This window comes from Schistocerca serialis, chromosome 4 (genome assembly GCF_023864345.2).
Source record: "Schistocerca serialis cubense isolate TAMUIC-IGC-003099 chromosome 4, iqSchSeri2.2, whole genome shotgun sequence".
In the NCBI taxonomy this organism is placed as follows: domain Eukaryota; kingdom Metazoa; phylum Arthropoda; class Insecta; order Orthoptera; family Acrididae; genus Schistocerca; species Schistocerca serialis.
This window is the reverse complement of record NC_064641.1, coordinates 61633160-61654009: the sequence shown is the minus strand read 5'-3', so window position 1 is coordinate 61654009 and position 20850 is coordinate 61633160. Positions and strand designations below refer to the sequence as shown.

At 44.7% G+C, this 20850-nt stretch overlaps 1 protein-coding gene across 5 annotated transcripts in view; it reads right to left on the bottom strand.

Moving 5' to 3' along the window:
- The window catches only part of LOC126475122 (uncharacterized), a 402308-nt gene that overhangs the window by 294134 nt on the left and 87324 nt on the right, over positions 1 to 20850 (bottom strand). The window contains exon 1 of one of the 5 annotated variants that reach the window (XR_007586662.1): positions 682 to 857. The exons of the other annotated variants lie outside the window; for them this stretch is intronic. The gene's annotated coding sequence lies outside the window, so the exon portion shown is untranslated. Of the gene's footprint in view, positions 1 to 681; positions 858 to 20850 lie in introns of those variants that run through there. 5 annotated transcript variants of the gene reach the window in all.

The following is a 20850-nucleotide window of genomic DNA, read 5'->3' as shown; positions in this document are numbered from 1 at the left end:
GCGCCATAGACCGCTCGGCTAATCCCGCGCGGCGCATATTGTGTAGACATGGGCTACAGACCACCTACTTTCTATTTTTACTTTAAACTGAATGAATTGTTTTTTTTCTCCTATTACTATATCGCCAGTTTGTTGTGGCTTCCGTTTTTAATCTTTTAAAGGAAATGGAGCGTTGTAGTTCACTGGAACCGCAATTCGTAAAATGCTTCTACACTAGCGGCGGTGCCATTACGCAATACAAATAACGTCCAACGACAATAGTGAGAAACTACCATACAGTCTCGCACACTGCATGTACATGCGTACCATACGGTAGGACACGCCACGTGGTAGCAGGTGTATTGCCGTCTCTGCGAAGCTTCCATTATTAAAATAGCGCTGACCGTTTTTTCCGTTTTCTGTAATTAGGCAATTTTTTAAACCAATGGAAATTTTACGAAAAAATTTACCCCGTTTTTAAAAAGCTTTATTTACAAACTAAAAATTTTAATAGTGCTGCTATGGCTGATTGATATTCCTGTTTTTCCTCCCGGATATTAGGAAAACATACAGATCACATGTTATAAGCCAGATCAAACAACTATCGAAAAAAATCAATTATTGAGAAGTAAAATGCCGGTACAGGTTTTAACCGGTCGGCTTTTCCGTCACTGCTAGTCAGCAGTGGTCCAGGGTACTTACGAAAGCCTTCATGGTGTGACGTGGAGGGGGAGTAGCGATGCCTGGGAGTCGCGGCTGCTGTGTGGACCCGGGGCCGGGGGCCGCCTTTATAGCTGCCCCGCCTCGGGCAGCCTTGACGCTGCATTATTTTGTCTGCAGCAGGTCTCGTGCCCCGCCGGTTCAACGCACCTGTTTTGCTGTTGAGATCCGGGATACGCCACCTACACCTGAGCAGACCAGATTTTTCAGCTGTCAAAGTGCAAAAAAGGCCAAAGGAAGAAAAGCAAAGCAGTACCTCTGTCACCTTCTTTTATATCTGTGCTGTCAGTATGAGTTCCACTTACAACTTCGATAACACCTTTTCACTGAACAGAGTTAGTGTCTATAATTATTCCTTATCTGTTACTATTTTTGTAATTACTTTCCTTTTTGATTTACTTTCATTCGTCAGATTCCCTCTTATTCCATTTAGTCTACTCTTCCGTTGTATGCACTTTTTCTGTACATTTTGAAATTTCTTTATTTAAATGTGTCTGTCTGTACTTAAATCGCTGAATGACTGAGAAGCTGAAACTTCTACGTTACTCATGTTGGCAGCTGTTCCCGATTCGAATTATGGAATATTTACTTATCTCTCTTTACTTTTACTTATCGTGTCAACACTGACCCAAAATTTCAAGCGCAACGCAATCCGACTGCTCAAAAAAAGGATAACCTGATTTCAAATAATTAATTCAAAAGAATGGCCCAGACTAAAAAGAAATACTGACAATAACCCATACATTTCATTAAGCACTTACCTCACAAAAATCTTCATTAAGTGAACTACTGCAACACAGCGAGCGTCGATAATGCCAGTTAAATAAAAGATTCTACCTACGAAAGCCACTAACTACTAATAGACATGTGGTTAGCACAGGAAAGATTTTGTTGCAAACCAAATAATGTATTTTTTTACCTTAATAATGTGACAACCAGTTCAAACACGAATATAAATCGTCACTGACATCCAGCACAAAGGTATACAATCATGAATAATTTTCAGTCTCCAAGTCGGACACTTCCGGGTTGTTAGCCTACGCCAGCACTTCAGACCTCTACCCTCCATCAACGCTAACTTCTCACATCTAACATCCATCACTGCTGGCTGTTCACCTCCAACTGCCCAACAGTACTTCCATCACTGCTGGCGACTAACTTCCAACAAGGAGTCCAACCAACCATGGAGTCTCTTACAAAGAAAGCGCAATCAGAGATCCAATGTAAAGCGCTACACAACGCTGTCAACACAGAAGCTGCCCACTTATACAACTTTTATTATTGCCATTTAATCCCCTTAAAAGTTTAGACGTTATTAATGTGGTTGCAGCGACTACAGTTGTGCATTGCACGGGATGGCCAACATATAGAACATGTGTTGTAGCAGTCGGTATGAAGGTAATTTCCCAAATTTGAACATTAATAACTTCTAAACTATACAAGATAGAAAAAAACAAATTACACCACTCAATTCCAGAGCTCAAGCGAGTGTTATTTGATGTGTCATACACCCTTCTTCCCATTAAAAAAAACTGACTTGAATCCAAAATGGAGAATTTCAAGATGGCGGCCACAAATGACATACACTCCAAACGTTGCGGTCCCACATCAAACCTATGTTGCCATCATCACATTTCAATTTTCCCTGTAATCTTCCAACTTATGAAGGTGTCCAAGGACTTTTCACTCGCCCTGTATTTTCAGGGCGCCACAACTCGACCGTTACCTCACAATCTACGACGCCTTAATTCGGCAAAATCTTCTGCACCACCCACTCAGCTCTTTTGAGCACTTTACGAAATGCACCTATACAACGACAACCATTGACATCTACAGATTCTTCATAGTTCAGATTCCGCATGGCCGCAAGTAAGCGCTAGAGCAACAGTATAGTGCCACTCAGCTGAATGGTGTCGAGAGGTTGCCTCCCTGCAGGCACCAGGGAATCGGTCAAGGGTTGTCACTGTACAGGTACATTTGTAAAGTGCTCAAGAAAGGTGCATGGGTGGTACTAAGGGCGTTGCCAAACTGAGCAGTCTGAGAGCAACCCATTGCCGTTTTATTTACGTGCATTTGAATTTTGCACACCTCTCTGACCACACAACAGGAGGCCGCAAGCACCCTTTGCTGCTTTGGTCACCTTAAAATTTTTTCGAATGATTTTGAACAGTCCCTGGTGGTCCCACCCTGTTTACCATATGAAACATTGCGCTCGCTATACGCTCCAAAGCGAACAGATCGCGTTCGGTAAGGTTTCAGCCCATTGATATCCTTAGAGAAGGGTTGAATTGTCTGGGGAGAGTCGACAATGACATGTGGTTTCACTGACGCTCTTTATACCACCTGATCAGGGCCTTTTCGTCTCGATTCTGAGATTCTGAGTGGGGATGTGTATGAAATGTTTTCCTCAGCAGCTCACAAGTAATCGCGGGATTTCAATGCTGTGCATTGCGGATCAGAGCTCAACCGCAGAGGCGTCAAGAAAAGTGGTGTTGGTGAGATGTGAATAGGAGGAGAGCGAGGGAGGCAGTGGCGAGCTTTCAGTCATATGACACGTCCACGGTGACCTGCAGAACTTGGTGAAATTTGGGCCAATGGGACATTTGAACCCACCTTACTAGTCACATAAACATATGAGCTCTGGCCACTTTTTTTTTTTTTTTCATGTGTCGATACCTTGCTGTCTGAAGCGCTGCCGAGTCTGAGGATAGCCGCGCAGGGCGCCACGCTTATGCCCTTTGACAGAGGCAAGTAGCAGGGGTCTTTGAGACAAATTTTACCCTTCTGTATTGCAATGGGGAAAATTAACTGCGTCTGAAAAAAGAGAGCGTTTACCATATGAAACATTGCGCTCGCTATACGCTCCAAAGCGAACAGATCGCGTTCAGTAAGGTTTCAGCCCATTGATATCCTTAGAGATGCCTCGTTGTAACATTTGTAAATGAAGACTTAGTAATATGTTCTAAATAGTCAATACATTACATGTTACTTGAATCTGTAGAGATAAAATTGTGAAAACAGTGCACAAAACCTCATGTCTCAGAACAGTAAAAACAGTAGATAATGTCGTACTGCTTATGGCGGCCTCTAGTGCGCATTGCTTCATGTGGTTCTAAAACCGGTTGCTAGACAGAAACACCGACCAGGAAACATCATGCATGCCTAGGTAACCCCTAGTACAACACTCACCCTTCTTTGCGTGAATTATCCTAAATATTCTGAAGAGTCATTGATATAACACACACATCAAAAAGAGCTTTGCACCACCTCGGTTCCGAGAGTTCCGGAAACTATACAGAAAATTGGAATAGACACCAACATAAACATCACTTCCGCCCTTTTTATTGCTCATGAAAACCAAACATTGCATGTTGTACCACCATACAACGAGGCCTTCAGAGATGGTGGTCCAGATTGCTATACACACCGGTACCTCTAACACCCAGTAGAACGTCCTCTTGTATTGATGCATGCCTGTATTCGTCGTGGCATAATATCCACAAGTTCATCATGGCACTGTTGGTACAGATTGTCACACTCCTCAACGGCGATCCGGCGTAGATCGCTCATAGTGGTTGGAGGATCACATCGTCCATAAACAGCCTTTTCAGTCTATCCTTGGCATGCTCGATAGGGTTCATGTCTGGAGAACATGCTGGCCACTCTAGTCGAGCGTTGTAGTTGTTGTTGTTGTTGTTGTGGTCTTCAGTCCTGAGACTGGTTTGATGCAGCTCTCCATGCTACTCTATCCTGTGCAAGCTTCTGGAGAACATGCTGGCCACTCTAGTCGAGCGGTGTAGTTGTTGTTGTTGTTGTGGTCTTCAGTCCTGAGACTGGTTTGATGCAGCTCTCCATGCTACTCTATCCTGTGCAAGCTTCTTCATCTCCCAGTACCTACTGCAACCTACATCCTTCTTAATCTGCTTAGTGTATTCATCTCTTGGTCTCCCTCTACGATTTTTACCATCCAAGCTGCCCTCCAACACTAAATTGGTGATCCCTTGATGCATCAGAACATGTCCTACCAACCGATCCCTTCTTCTGGTCAAGTTGTGCCACAAACTTCTCTTTTCCCCAATCCTATTCAATACATCCTCATTAGTTATGTAATCTACCCATCTAATCTTCAGCATTCTTCTGTAGCACCACATTTTGAAAGCTTCTATTCTCTTATTGTCCAAACTATTTATCGCCCATGTTTCACTTCCATACATTGCTACACTCCATACAAATACTTTCTGAAATGACTTCCTGACACTTAAATCTATACTCGATGTTAACAAATTTCTCTTCTTCAGAAACACTTTCGTTGCCATTGCCGGTCTACATTTTATATCCTCTCTACTTCGACCATCATCAGATATTTTGCTCCCCAAATAGCAAAACTCCTTTACTACTTAAGTGTCTCATTTCCTAATCTAATTCCCTCAGCATCACCCGACTTAATTCGACTACATTCCATTATCCTCGTTTTGCTTTTGTTGATGTTCATCTTATATCCTCCTTTCAAGACACTACCCATTCCGTTCAACTGCTCTTCCAAGTCCTTTGCTGTCTCTGACAGAATTACAATGGCATCGGCGAACCTCAACGTTTTTATTTCTTCTCCAAGGATTTTAATACCTACTCCTAATTTTTCTTTTTTTCCTTTACTGCTTGCTCAATATACAGATTGAATAACATCGGGGAGTGGCTACAACCCTGTCTTACTCCCTTCCCAACTACTGCTTCCCTTTCATGTCCCTCAACTCTTATAACTGCCATCTGGTTTCTGTACAAATTGTAAGTAGCCATTCGCTCCCTGTATTTTACCCCTGCCACCTTTAGAATTTGAAAGAGAGTATTCCAGTCAACATTGTCAAAAGCTTTCTCTAAGTCTACAAATGCTAGAAACGTAGGTTCACCTTTCCTTAATCTTTCTTCTAAGATAAGTCGTAAGGTCAGTATTGCCTCACGTGTTCCAGAATTTCTACGGAATCCAAACTGATCTTCCCCGAGGTCGGCTTCTACTAGTTTTTCCATTCGTCTGTAAAGAATTCGTGTTAGTATTTTGCAGCTGTGGCTTATTAAACTGATAGTTTGGTAATTTTCACATCTGTCAACACCTGCTTTCTTTGGGATTGGAATTATTATATTCTTCTTGAAGTCTGAGGGTATTTCGCCTGTTTCATGCATCTTGCTCACCAGATGGTAGAGTTTTGTCAGGACTGGCTCTCCCAAGGCCGTCAGTAGTTCCAATGGAATGTTGTCTACTCCCAGGGCCTTGTTTCGACTCAGGTCTTTCAGTGCTCTGTCAAACTCTTCACGCAATATCGTATCTCCCATTTCATCTTCATCTACATCCTCTTCCATTTCCATAATATTGTCCTCAGGTACATCGCCCTTGTATAGACGCTCTATATACTCCTTCCACCTTTCTGCTTTCCCTTCTTAGCTTAGAACTGGGTTTCCATCTGAGCTCTTGATGTTGATACAAGTGGTTCTCTTATCTCCAAAGGTCTCTTTAATTTTCCTGTAGGCAGTATCTATCTTACCCCTAGTGAGATAAGCCTCTACATCGTTACATTTGTCCTCTAGCCATCCCTGCTTAGCCATTTTGCACTTCCTGTCGATATCATTTTTGAGACGTTTGTATTCCCTTTTGCCTGCTTCATTTACTGCTTTTTTATATTTTCTCCTTTCATCAATTAAATGCAATATTTCTTCTGTTACCCATTTCTACTAGCCCTCGTCTTTTTACCTACTTGATCCTCTGCTGCCTTTCCTACTTCATCCCTCAAAGCTACCCATTCTTCTTCTACTGTATTTCTTTCCCCCATTCCTGTCAATTGTCCCCTTATGCTCTCCCTGAAACTCTGTACAATCTCTTTTTCTTTCAGTTTATCCAGGTTCCATCTCCTTAAATTCCCACCTTTTTGCAGTTTCTTCAGTTTTAATCTACAGGTCATAACCAATAGATTGTGGTCAGAGTCCGCATCTGCCCCTGGAAATGTCTTACAGTTTAAAACCTGGTTCCTAAATCTCTGTCTTACCATTATATAATCTATCTGATACCTTTCAGTATCTCCAGGGTTCTTCCATGTATACAACCTTCTTTCATGATTCTTAAACCAAGTGTTAACTATGGTTAAGTTGTGCTCTGTGCAAAATTCTACCAGGCGGCTTGCTCTTTCATTTCTTAGCCCCAATCCATATTCACCTACTACGCTTCCTTCTCTCCCTTTTCCTACAGTCGAATTCCAGTCACCCATCGTCTCCCTTCACTATCTGAATAATTTCTTTTATTTCATCATACATATCTTCAATTTCTTCGTCATCGGTGTAGTTAACCTGAAGTAAGTCATTCATAAGATGTGCACGATGGGGGCGCGAATTATCGTCCATGAAGGTGAAAGCCTCGCCAATATGCTGCCAATAAGGTTGCACTATTAGTCGGAGTATGGCATTTATGTGTCGTACAGTCGTTAGGGCGCCTTCCATGATCACGAGCGGCGTACGTCGGCCCCACATAATGCCACCCCAAAACAGCAGCGAACCTCCACCTTGCTGCACTCGCTGGACATTGTGTCTATGACGTTCAGCCTGTCCGGGTTGCCTCAAAACACGACGATTGTCTGGTTGAAAGCATGTGACACTTGGTGAAGAGAACGTGACGCCAATCCTGAGCTCATATGTGCCGCGCTGCATGGTGTCGTGGCTGCAAAGATGGACCTCGCCATGGATGTCGAGAGTGAAGTTGCGCATCATGCAGCCTATTGCCCACAGTTTGAGTCGTAACACGACGTGCTGTGGCTGCACAAAAAGCATTATTCAACATGGTGGCGTTGCTGTCAGGGTTCCTCCTAGCCATAATCCGTAGGTAGCGGTCATCCACTGCAGAAATAGCCCTTGGGCGTGTCATCGACAGTTCCTGTCTCTCTGTATCTCCTCCATGTCCGAACAACATCCCTTTAGTTCACTCCGAGACGCCTGGACACTTCCCTTGTTGAGAGCCCTTCCTGGCACAAAGTAACAATGCGGACGCGACTGAACCGCGGTATTGACTGTCTAGGTATGGCTGAACTACTGACAACACGAGCCGTGTACCTCCTTCCTGTTGGAATGACTGGAACTGATCGTCTGTCGGACCCCCTCCGTCTAATAGGCACTGCTAATACATAGTTGTTTACATCTTTTGGCAGGTTTAGTGAAATATCTGGACAGTCAAAGGGACTGTGTCTGTTGTACAATATCCTCAGTCAACGTCTACCTTCAGGAGTTCCAGGAACCGAGATGATGTAAAACTTTTTTTGATGTGCGTAACATGATAGATTTGTAATGTAATAATGTAGTAATACCACAAATGTGACCTCTTATTAAATTCCATAACAATCATATTCATATTATGACACGAATTATCATTCACATGAATTATCATTCCTTGAGGTTGAACAATATCGCGTTTCCTTGTTTTGGGTCGTTCTGCCTGCACCTGCAATACTGTGTGCTCTTGCACACTGTTTCCCTCCGCAGCTGATCAGTACTAAAATAAATTAATTACATATTAATTATAAATACACTCCTGGAAATTGAAATAAGAACACCGTGAATTCATTGTGCCAGGAAGGGGAAACTTTATTGACACATTCCTGGGGTCAGATACATCACATGATCACACTGATAGAACCACAGGCACATAGACACAGGCAACAGAGCATGCACAATGTCGGCACTAGTACAGTGTATATCCACCTTTCGCAGCAATGCAGGCTGCTATCCTCCCATGGAGACGATCGTAGAGATGCTGGATGTAGTCCTGTGGAACGGCTTGCCATGCCATTTCCACCTGGCGCCTCAGTTGGACCAGCGTTCGTGCTGGACGTGCAGACCGCGTGAGACGACGCTTCATCCAGTCCCAAACATGCTCAATGGGGGACAGATCCGGAGATCTTGCTGGCCAGGGTAGTTGACTTACACCTTCTAGAGCACGTTGGGTGGCACGGGATACATGCGGACGTGCATTGTCCTGTTGGAACAGCAAGTTCCCTTGCCGGTCTAGGAATGGTAGAACGATGGGTTCGATGACGGTTTGGATGTACCGTGCACTATTCAGTGTCCCCTCGACGATCACCAGTGGTGTACGGCCAGAGTAGGAGATCGCTCCCCACACCATAATGCCGGGTGTTGGCCCTGTGTGCCTCGGTCGTATGCAGTCCTGATTGTGGCGCTCACCTGCACGGCGCCAAACACGCATACGACCATCATTGGCACCAAGGCAGAAGCGACTCTCATCGCTGAAGACGACACGTCTCCATTCGTCCCTCCATTCACGCCTGTCGCGACACCACTGGAGGCGGGCTGCACGATGTTGGGGCGTGAGCGGAAGACGGCCTAACGGTGTGCGGGACCGTAGCCCAGCCTCATGGAGACGGTTGCGAATGGTCCTCGCCGATACCCCAGGAGCAACAGTGTCCCTAATTTGCTGGGAAGTGGCGGTGCGGTCCCCTACGGCACTGCGTAGGATCCTACGGTCTTGGCGTGCATCCGTGCGTCGCTGCGGTCCGGTCCCAGGTCGACGGGCACGTGCACCTTCCGCCGACCACTGGCGACAACATCGATGTACTGTGGAGACCTCACGCCCCACTTGTTGAGCAATTCGGCGGTACGTCCACCCGGCCTTCCGCATGCCCACTATACGCCCTCGCTCAAAGTCCGTCAACTGCATATACGGTTCACGTCCACGCTGTCGCGGCATGCTACCAGTGTTAAAGACTGCGATGGAGCTCCGTATGCCACGGCAAACTGGCTGACACTGACGGCGGCGGTGCACAAATGCTGCGCAGCTAGCGCCATTCGACGGCCAACACCGCGGTTCCTGGTGTGTCCGCTGTGCCGTGCGTGTGATCATTGCTTGTGCAGCCCTCTCGCAGTGTCCGGAGCAAGTATGGTGGGTCTGACACACCGGTGTCAATGTGTTCTTTTTTCCATTTCCAGGAGTGTATGTTATGCATACATTAATTGATAACAGTGATATTATGATTTTAATTAACCAATAGTAAATCACTTAGCAGGCACGTGTCATTAACACAACTACTAATATTTTAACTTAAAACAATAAAATTTAATCTTAAAGTCTGAAATAACATCTGATAATATTTAAACATAAAGAATGGGAATTGCAATAATTAGACATAATATGTAGCTCGGTCGATCATCTCTGTAGGTCATCGGAACTGAAATTCCATGTTTCTTTCTTGGGAAGCATATTTGGTAACCAGCTCCTCAAAGAAATGTGCATATTTTCTGAGCTCTCCTGTTGGGCAAGCTTCAACTGAAATAATTCCAAATGAGACAGTCCCTCTTCTCCAGTGCAATTGTTAGTGTGGCTTTTAATTCTCTTCAGCTCTGAAAACGATTTTTCTACTGAAGATATACTCATAGGCATTGTATACATTAATTACTCTAACATATTTAAATGATGAAAGCTTTTGTTTGGCATTGATTTAGAGCTCAGTAATTTTGCAAGATCACTCATGGTTTTATTTCTAAACTGTAGACTACAGCCAGCTCATTTTTCAATCGAATGGCGTCAGAGAGCTTTCCATATTTATCTAAGAGACTTTGGAAGCTGCTTTCGGGGAATTGGTTAGAATACTACCGGTAATTTTGAAGTGACAGTAAATTTAAACATTTCATTTAGAATAATGTTGAAATCTTAAACCCATGGCGCTATCAAGGTTGTCAAACCTTTCGCAATAGATGCGTTTGTAGTTGACATTTTTCCTTTTCGATGGTTCTCGTACTTGAGCCACGTTTTATAGGAAAATGTTCTTTCAGTCACCAAGTAGCGCAGTTTTGAAGCGGCGAGTTTCTTAGATCTTATGTGCACAGCACAAAATATCACTTGCTTGATTGTGAAGGATATTGCACAACTCATCGACGAAGGTAAATTATTTTGTCAAATGTATTCAGGAGAAAAACAAAATTGAAATCTTATAAAAGTGCTATAAAACCATTAATTGGTGCCAAAACATGTATATCGATTTCTTGGGATTTTCTAGTAAAGCATTAAACACATCTAGAAATTTAGTTATGTTCATGCACACCGTGTTTACCAATAGTGATGAGAAATTCCATCGTGTTGGACCATGTGAAAGGTGACACTGCAAAAATTTATCAAAAAATTTAACATTTTTTTGTTTTGTTTTTAAGAACTATGGGACAAAATATAGCACCCCTCTTATCCGTCATCTATCAGAGATCATTGAAAAGGTGGAAAGTTCTACGGGACTGGAAGAAGGCCCATGTCATAGCAATCTATAAAAAGGGTAGAAAATCGGATGGACATTATTACCGTCCAATTTCACTGACATCGATTTGTTGTAGAATCATGGAACATATTTTGTGTTCAGACATAATGACCTTTCTAGACTCTGAGAAGCTCATCTGCAGAAACCAGCACGGTTTTAGGAAACGGCGGTCATGCGAGACACAGCTGGCCCTCTTTGTGCATGATATGCAACAGGCTTTAGATACCGGCTCCCAGGTTGATGCCATATTTCTCAACTTTCGAAAGGCGTTCGACTCAGTTCCGCACTGTCGTTTTCTACAAAAAGTGCTCGCTTACGGTCTATCCAATCACATACGCTTTTGGATAGAAAGTTTTCTAACAGACAGGGAGCAGTATGTCGTCCTGAACGGGATAACTTCAACAGAAACAAGAGTAACTTCAGGTGTGCCCCAGGGCAGCATAATAAGTCCTCTGCTTTTTACGATTTACATAAACGATCTGGTTGATGGTATTGACAGCGGCCTTAGACTGTTTGCCGATGATGCTGTAGTCTACAGGAAAGTAGTATCACACGAAAGTTGTGAACAAATCAATGAGGATTTGTAGAAAATAAGTGCGTGGTGTATAATGACTGGCAGTTATCTCTCAATATTAGTAAGTGTAACCTACTGCATATAACAAGGCGAAAATTCCCATTAATGTATGAGTAAATAAACGACCAGTCTTTGGAAGCGGTAACATCAGTCAAGTATCTGGGTGTGACTGTTATAAATGATCTCACATGGAATGATCAGATTACACAAGTAACGGGTAAGGCGAACTCTAGATTGCGGCTTATTGGAAGCATCCTGAAGCGATGCAGTCCTTCAACAAAGGAAATAGCTTACAATACGTTAGTTCGTCCAGTCTTAGGTTATTGTTCGTCTGTGTGGGACCCTTAGCAGTTGGGTCTGATTCAAGAGACTGAGAAGGTCCAAAGAAGAGCGGCAAGATTCGTGACTGGTACATTTAGCCATCCCAAGAGCGTTACAAATCTCATAGAAAGTTTGAAGTGGGACACACTTGCAGATAGACGATGCGCTAAACAGAAGGGGCTGCTATCTAAATTCCGAAATCCAATCTTCACCGAGGATGTAGAGCATATATTATTACCACCAACTTTCAAATCTCGTATGATCATCACTCAAAGATTAGGGAAATAAGAGCACGTACTGAGGCGTTCAGACAGTCGTTTTTCCCTCGCGCGATCCGCGAGTGGAACAGAGGGGGGGAAATATGACTTTGGCGCGAATTGTGCCCTCCGCCACACACAGCTTGGTGGCTAGCGGAGTATATATGTAGATGTAGATGTAGACTTAACATTTGAGCTCATCAAGCCTCTAGACTTAGAACTACTTAAACCGAACTAACCTAAGGACATCACACACATCCATGCCCGAGGCAGGACTCAAACCTGCGACCGTAGCAGCAGCGCGGTTCCGGACTGAAACGCCTAGAACCTCTCGGCCACAGCGGCCGGCTTTAACACGTTTAGGAGACCTCTTAAAAAATTAAAAAAATAAACAGCAGTAAGTTCATAAAGGAATTAAAGGATATTTTCCACTCTGGTATTTGACTGGTGTTTGAGACAAAACGAGATTTTCGTACATGGGCATAACAACGAACAGTTGGCTTCAGGATATGTGACTCTGATTAACTCTTGAACGACATTCACATTTACAGGCATAGTCGCCGCACGGTCAAACGTTTTGAGCTCTCCTCACTCCTAACTATGCGTTTTCGTGAACTTCGCTGTCTATCTGTGTTTGGTTTCCCGCCCTTGTTTCAGTTACGTCGTGCTTCTTCTTCCTTCTACGTGTGGCAGCAGCGATGTGTATCGATGTTTGCACCATATACCATCTTTGGTTTTGTGCATATAGTTTACGGCTAGGGGGTCTGCAGTGAGTCGGTCGGTTGCTGCGGACCAGTGAGGTTATCTCCGTGCGGTGCAGTCGGCTGGGTCCGCTGGCGGTTCCTGCGCAGTGTCGGAGTGTGTGTGGAGCTGTCTGATCGCTACGAGTTTCGCGGTTCACCGACCCAGGACGTCAAAGTTGAGTAGTGGTTTCAGCTATCTAAGCCACGTCCATTCATGTTGTGTGGTTCGTTTCAGTGGTTCGCGGTTGGGGAGGTTTTCCTGGGAGCAACATCAAGTGTTTCTACTGCTGAAATTTAGCTGCATTCGGTGCAATTAACTATACTGGTTGACTACAATTCAAGTGCACCAGCGGAATTTTCTGCCTTGTGGCCGTTAGTGTTTTGGTTGCCTGCCCTGGCCATTAATGTAGTTTCAGTGAGCGTCCTTTCCTCACCTGTTGTCGCTGTCCAACATGGTGTGTAGTTTTCACAACTAATACATATTTCACTGTGGATAATCACGTTACTAACATTTGTGTTTGAGTTCTCATGTACCGATTGGTGGCAAGCAAGTCCTTTTGTCGGTCGGTCCGTGGCTGTCCCCTGGTTGGGTTCTGACGGATCAAGTAGAGTTGTGCTCACCACCTGTCTCTGGCCTAAGTGAACGAGGGCAGGCCGACCTCCCAGGAGGCTTCTGAGTGTCGTTTTCTTTATTGTCCTTCTCACCAGTATTTAATTGTCTGTTTATAATCTATCAGAGGCAATGATTTAAAAAAATCTTGATTTTTATGGATTTTATGTATTTTTGAATTTTGGAAAATCGTGGGCCTTCAGCCGCTTAAATCCTTATACTTAAAAAAAAAAAAAGAAAAAAAAACCATTACGGCCTTCTGCCTTTGAAAGGTTATGTTAATGTATTTTAAAATCTTGAAAATTTTATTGTGGGCCTTCAGCCGTTTGTATTGCATCTTGTTTGTGTTTGTCTATCCACCCTTGCCTTGAGGCTCTCAGCCTCGCTCTATATAATGCAATTTTAACTGCGTGTTTTTACCACTTGAGGTTTATCTTGTTACATTAAGATTTCTTGTTTGGAGGCCTTCAGCCGTGAAATAATTGCCTTTTTGAAACTCGTTGTTCTAAAGTTTCAGCTATGTGTGTTTTGGTTTAAAGGTGTTATTAAATTAAAATAAATTACAATTTTGAGTGAACCTTACCGACACCTTATTTGGCCCTTTCCACAATCCTAATCACCTGTTCTACCCAGAGGATTCAGCGGGCGTTTCACTTTTGTGCAATCAATTTTTCATTACATCCGAACTGTGATAATAAAAAGTGCCGGATAAGTTCTGCAATGGCCAGGGCGTGCTTGTCACTCTTTATATCACAAAACCCAAGAAACGTTCCTTTATCCCTCCTTCACATACATACCGCAGGACAACAGAAAACTGTGCTTTATTTGCCACATCTAAAGTTTCGTCAACCACGACGGCGGAAAAACGAACTTACAGTTAATACAACGGTAGCACATACAGCTTGTATTAGACCATTTTCTCTGATTATAATAATTTGTTTTTTTTCCCCAAAAAATTGCATTAATACCTTTTAAGGATGTTCTTGTTTCGCCTTACCTTTTGATTATGTAGGGACATTTCATTTTTAAGCTTGTCATCTTGGGTAGTGTCTGTTCTGTTTTTCCCAAAAGCAGCTACAACTATGGACGATCTTAGAAGGTTAGGAGACAGTCCGTGCTCGGTTCTCGACTTCACTAAATTCCTAAAATGCGTTCAACCGGTTTTAGTTCAACTAGTATCTCTATCCTTTACAAAAAAACAAACGATACCAACAAAACAATCCATTTGGGCCATTGCTACCAGCTAACCAGTCACGTTGGTGTACATATTATACTGAAAATATCGAGCGAATTTACTGGTCTACTGAACCAAATTCAGTAGTTCTGGTGCTGGCTGTCCATTTGTAATTATCTCCTTTACTTCTGAGAAAGAATGCGCAAAAAAGGTTTGGGCAGAAGTTCTTTTATAATACTTATAGACGTAATTCTATATCATGTAGCTAGATACTACCTATCTCTATCTCTGAATTATATGCCCATCCGAAGCAAGCAACGGTTGTGGCAGAAAAACACGGTACACTGTCCGTGACCTAACAGATGTGAGTGCGCGAGTCTGTTTCGGCTCAGCGAAGCACCTTCGTCTCTGCTGACAATGCTCCACCGAAAATATAATACGAAGGAAGTATTAGTTCAATGTTTTTCGAAGAAATGTGACGGTTTTACCTAGATATTATTGAATAACCATATCACTGCAAATATACTGTGACAGTTATAGTTATCAAAACAGTGGTTAAGTTGCTTCTCCTGAATGTACGCCACTGGTAGTGACACGAACTGTAATGCAGACAATGAGATCTTGCTAGGAACACTTTCCCTTTGACAGAGATCTTTTTAATCGACCACCATGTGTACCGGATTTCAAACGGATAGGATTGTTTGTCAGTACTTCCCTGGGGTCAACACGTCACACACCGTGAAGTTACTCACTGAACAAGGAAATTGGCTTCAAATACTAATTATGTCCAGTCTTGATGTAATATTTTTTACTTACGTATTGCGCCGCTCGTAGAACAGATTGTGGTACCTCTTCTGTAGGAATTTAAACTATACTGAAAGTCTGATTTATGTTTGGAATTCTTTAACACCAAATGATAATCTACAGCAATTAGAACATAGATGGCAGAATATAGAATGAAGCCAGCTGGCAGGTATTCCTGCTTCAGGAAAATTCCTTTAATACTGAAAGTAATTTCTATAAATTGGGAATGCAGATTAGAGGGCTCAGGAAGCTTATCTCATCAAAATGTTAGAGGACTTGGAAAGAATGTAAATGAATCTCAACTCTGACATTATTTGTATCTTAAAGCATCTTCTAGGTAGCGAAGATATAAAAAGACTTCCTTTGGAGGGGTATTTACTATCTCATTGCCATGCAAGGAATTCCTAGCAGGTCGAAGGAGTGGCCATGACGAAAGTAACATTTCATTCAAAAGACATGTCAGAACATTGCAGAGGCCAAATATTTTAAGGTTTGCGGAGGTGTCTGAATTTAATGGAAAAAGCATCTGTAATTACATACCTCTTTGGACGCCCAGTTAAGACTACAGGGGTTTTTCTTTAAGCTTCACGCTGTGCTATGTTCGGTACTGAAGAAAGACATGTATATAATAATGTGGGGGAGGTGGCGGTTGTGGTGGTGGTGGGGGGGGGGGGGGTGGTTCAATATGTACTTCTCGACTGATTTTTCAGAGAAAATGATTGTAATGAATTTTGAATATAATGGAATCTTACAATTCTGCACAGACTGCAGGCTGCTATTCTCCCATGGAGACGATCGTAGAGATGCTGGATGTAGTCCTGTGGAACGGCTTGCCATGCCATTTCCACCTGGCGCCTCAGTTGGACCAGCGTTCGTGCTGGACGTGCAGACCGCGTGAGACGACGCTTCATCCAGTCCCAAACATGCTCAATGGGGGACAGATCCGGAGATCTTGCTGGCCAGGGTAGTTGACTTACACCTTCTAGAGCACGTTGGGTGGCACGGGATACATGCGGACGTGCATTGTCCTGTTGGAACAGCAAGTTCCCTTGCCGGTCTAGGAATGGTAGAACGATGGGTTCGATGACGGTTTGGATGTACCGTGCACTATTCAGTGTCCCCTCGACGATCACCAGTGGTGTACGGCCAGCTCCCCACACCATGATGCCGGGTGTTGGCCCTGTGTGCCTCAGTCGTATGCAGTCCTGATTGTGGCGCTCACCTGCACGGCGCCAAACACGCATACGACCATCATTGGCACCAAGGCAGAAGCGACTCTCATCGCTGAATACGACACGTCTCCATTCGTCCCTCCATTCACGCCTGTCGCAACACCACTGGAGGCGGGCTGCACGATGTTGCGGCGTGAGCGGAAGACGGCCTAACGGTGTGCGGGACCGTAGCCCAGCTTCATGGAGACGGTTGCGAATGGTCCTCGCCGATACCCCAGGAGCAACAGTGTCCCTAATTTGCTGGGAAGTGGCGGTGCGGTCCCCTACGGCACCGCGTAGGATCCTACGGTCTTGGCGTGCATCCGTGCGTCGCTGCGGTTCGGTCCCAGGTCGACGGGCACGTGCACCTTCCGCCGAGCACTGGCGACAACATCGATATACTGTGGAGACCTCGCGCCCCACGTGTTGAGCAATTCGGCGGTACGTCCACCCGGCCTCCCGCATGCCCACTATACGCCCTCGCTCAAAGTCCGTCAACTGCACATACGGTTCACGTCCACGCTGTCGCGGCATGCTACCAGTGTTAAAGACTGCGATGGAGCTCCGCATGCCACGGCAAACTGGCTGACACTGACGGCGGCGGTGCACAAATGCTGCGCAGCTAGCGCCATTCGACGGCCAACACCGCGGTTCCTGGTGTGTCCGCTGTGCCGTGCGTGTGATCATTGCTTGTACAGCCCTCTCGCAGTGTCCGGAGCAAGTATGGTGGGTCTGACACACCGGTGTCAATGTGTTCTTTTTTCCATTTCCAGGAGTGTATATTCACATTCAATATGAATCTAAAAAATATTATTACTTTTCATTCTACACTTTTCATACTCCATATACAGGATGGTCCATTGATCGTGACCGGCCCAAATATCTCACGGAATAAGCGTCAAACCAAAAACCTACAAAGATCGAATCTTGTCTAGCTTGAAGGGGGAAACCAGATGGCGCTATGGTTGGCCCGCTAGATGGTGCTGCCATAGGTCAAACGGAGTTGGAGGAGAGGAGGAGGAGGAGATTAGTGTTTAACGTCCCGTCGACAACGAGGTCATTAGAGACGGAGCGCAAGCTCGGGTGAGGGAAGGCTCTGAGCACTATGGGACTTAACATCTATGGTCATCAGTCCCCTAGAACTTAGAACTACTTAAACCTAACTAACCTAAGGACATCACACAACACCCAGTCATCACGAGGCAGAGAAAATCCCTGACCCCGCCGGGAATCGAACCCGGGAACCCGGGCGTGGGAAGCGAGAACGCTACCTCACGACCACGAGCTGCGGACAGGTGAGGGAAGGATGGGGAAGGAAATCGGCCGTGCCCTTTCAAAGGAACCATCCCGGCATTTGCCTGAAGCGATTTAGGGAAATCACGGAAAACCTAAATCAGGATGGCCGGAGACGGGATTGAACCGTCGTCCTCCCGAATGCGAGTCCAGTGTGCTAACCACTGCGTCACCTCGATCGGAAACGGAGTTCAACTGCATTCTTTTGAATAGGAACTCCCGTTTCTTATTACATATTCGTGTAGTACTTAAAGGAATTTGAATGTTTTAGCTGGACCACTTTTTTCTCTTTGTGATAGATGGCGCTGTAATAGTCACAAAGATATGGCACTCAATGTTAGACGAACAGTTGGTAACAGGTAGGTTTTTTAAATTAAAATACAGAACGTAGGTATGTTTGAACATTTTATTTCTGTTGTTCCAATGTAATACATGTACCTTCGTGAACTTATCATTTCTGAGAACGCATGCTGTTACAGCGTGATTACCTGTAAATACCACATTAATGCAATAAATGCTCAAAATGATGTCCGTCAATCTCAATCCATTTGGCAATACGTGTAACGACATTCCTCTCAACAGCGAGTAGTTCGCCTTCCGTAATGTTCGCACATGCATTGACAATGCGCTGACGCATGTTGTTAGGCGTTGTCTGTGGATCACGGTAGCAAATATCCTTCAACTTTCTCAACAGAAAGAAATCCGGGGTCGTAAGGTCCGGTGAACGTGCGGGCCATGGTAAGGTGCTTCGACGACCAATCCACCTGTCATGAAATATGCTGTTCAATACCGCTTCAACCTTATGCGAGGTATGTGCCGGACATCCATCATGTTGGAAGTACATCGCCATTCTGTCATGCAGTGAAACATCTTGTAGTAACATCAGTAGAACATCACGTAGGAAATCACCATACATTGCACCATTTAGATTGCCATCGATAAAATGGGGGCCAATTATCCTTCCTCCCATAATGCCACACCATACATTAACCCACCAAGGTCGCTGATGTTCCACTTGTCCCAGGCATCGTGGATTTCCCGGTGCCGAATAGGGCATATTATGCCGGATTACGTTACCGCTGTTGGTGAATGAGGCTTCGTCGCTAAACAGAACGCGTGCAAAAAATCTGTCATCATCTCGTAATTTCTCTTGTGCCCAGTGGCAGAACTGTACATGACCTTCAAAGTCGTCGCCATGCAATTACTGGTGCATAGAAATAAGGTGCGGGTACTATCGATGTTGATGTGGCATTCTCAACACCGGCGTTTTGGAGATTCCCGGTTCTCGCGCAAGTTGTCTGCTACTGATGTGCGGATTAGCCGTGACAGCAGCTAAAACACCTACTTGGGCATCATCATTTGTTGCAGGTCGTGGTTGAGGTTTCACATGTGGCTGAACACTTCCTGTTTCCTTAAATAACGTAACTATCCGGCGAAGGGTCCGGACACTTGGATGATGTCGTCCAGGATACCGAGCAGCATACATAGCACACGCCCGTTGGGCATTTTGATCACAATAGCCATACATAAACACGATATCGACCTTTTCCGCAATTGATAAACGGCCCATTTTAACACGGGTAATGTATCACGAAGCAAATACCGTCCGCACTGACGGAATGTTACGTGAAACCACGTACTTACACGTTTGTGACTATTACAGCGCCATCTATCACAAAAGGAAAAAAGTGGTCCAACTAAAACATTCATATTTCTGTAGTACTACACGAATATGTAATAAAAAATGGATGGCAGCGCCATCTAGCGGGACAACCATAGCGCCATCTGATTTCCCCCTTCAAACTAGACAAGTTTAGTTCTTTGTAGTTTTTTCGTTTGACGCTTATTTAGTGACATATTTGGCCCGGTCACGATCAATAGACCACCTTTTAGTCTTGTGTTGCTACTACGACTGTACAGTCAAAACATCAGCTCATTACATTTAATACTTTCAGAAATACAAAATTTTACCTGAAACCTGTGGTAAGTTTTCTTGCACTGGAAAACAGAGTTAAGAATTGTAATATACACTCCTGGAAATTGAAATAAGAACACCGTGAATTCATTGTCCCAGGAAGGGGAAACTTTATTGACACATTCCTGGGGTCAGATACATCATATGATCACACTGACAGGACCACAGGCACATAGACACAGGCAACAGAGCATGCACAATGTCGGCACTAGTACAGTGTATATCCACCTTTCGCAGCAATGCAGGCTGCTATTCTCCCATGGAGACGATCGTAGAGATGCTGGATGTAGTCCTGTGGAACGGCTTGCCATGCCATTTCCACGCGGCGCCTCAGTTGGACCAGCGTTCGTGCTGGACGTGCAGACCGCGTGAGACGACGCTTCATCCAGTCCCAAACATGCTCAATGGGGGACAGATCCGGAGATCTTGCTGGCCAGGGTAGTTGACTTACACCTTCTAGAGCACGTTGGGTGGCACGGGATACATGCGGACGTGCATTGTCCGGTTGGAACAGCAAGTTCCCTTGCCGGTCTAGGAATGGTAGAACGATGGGTTCGATGACGGTTTGGATGTACTGTGCACTATTCAGTGTCCCCTCGACGATCACCAGTGGTGTACGGCCAGCTCCCCACACCATGATGCCGGGTGTTGGCCCTGTGTGCCTCGGTCGTATGGAGTCCTGATTGTGGCGCTCACCTGCACGGCGCCAAACACGCATACGACCATCATTGGCACCAAGGCAGAAGCGACTCTCATCGCTGAAGACGACACGTCTCCATTCGTCCCTCCATTCACGCCTGTCGCGACACCACTGGAGGCGGGCTGCACGATGTTGGGGCGTGAGCGGAAGACGGCCTAACGGTGTGCGGGACCGTAGCCCAGCTTCATGGAGACGGTTGC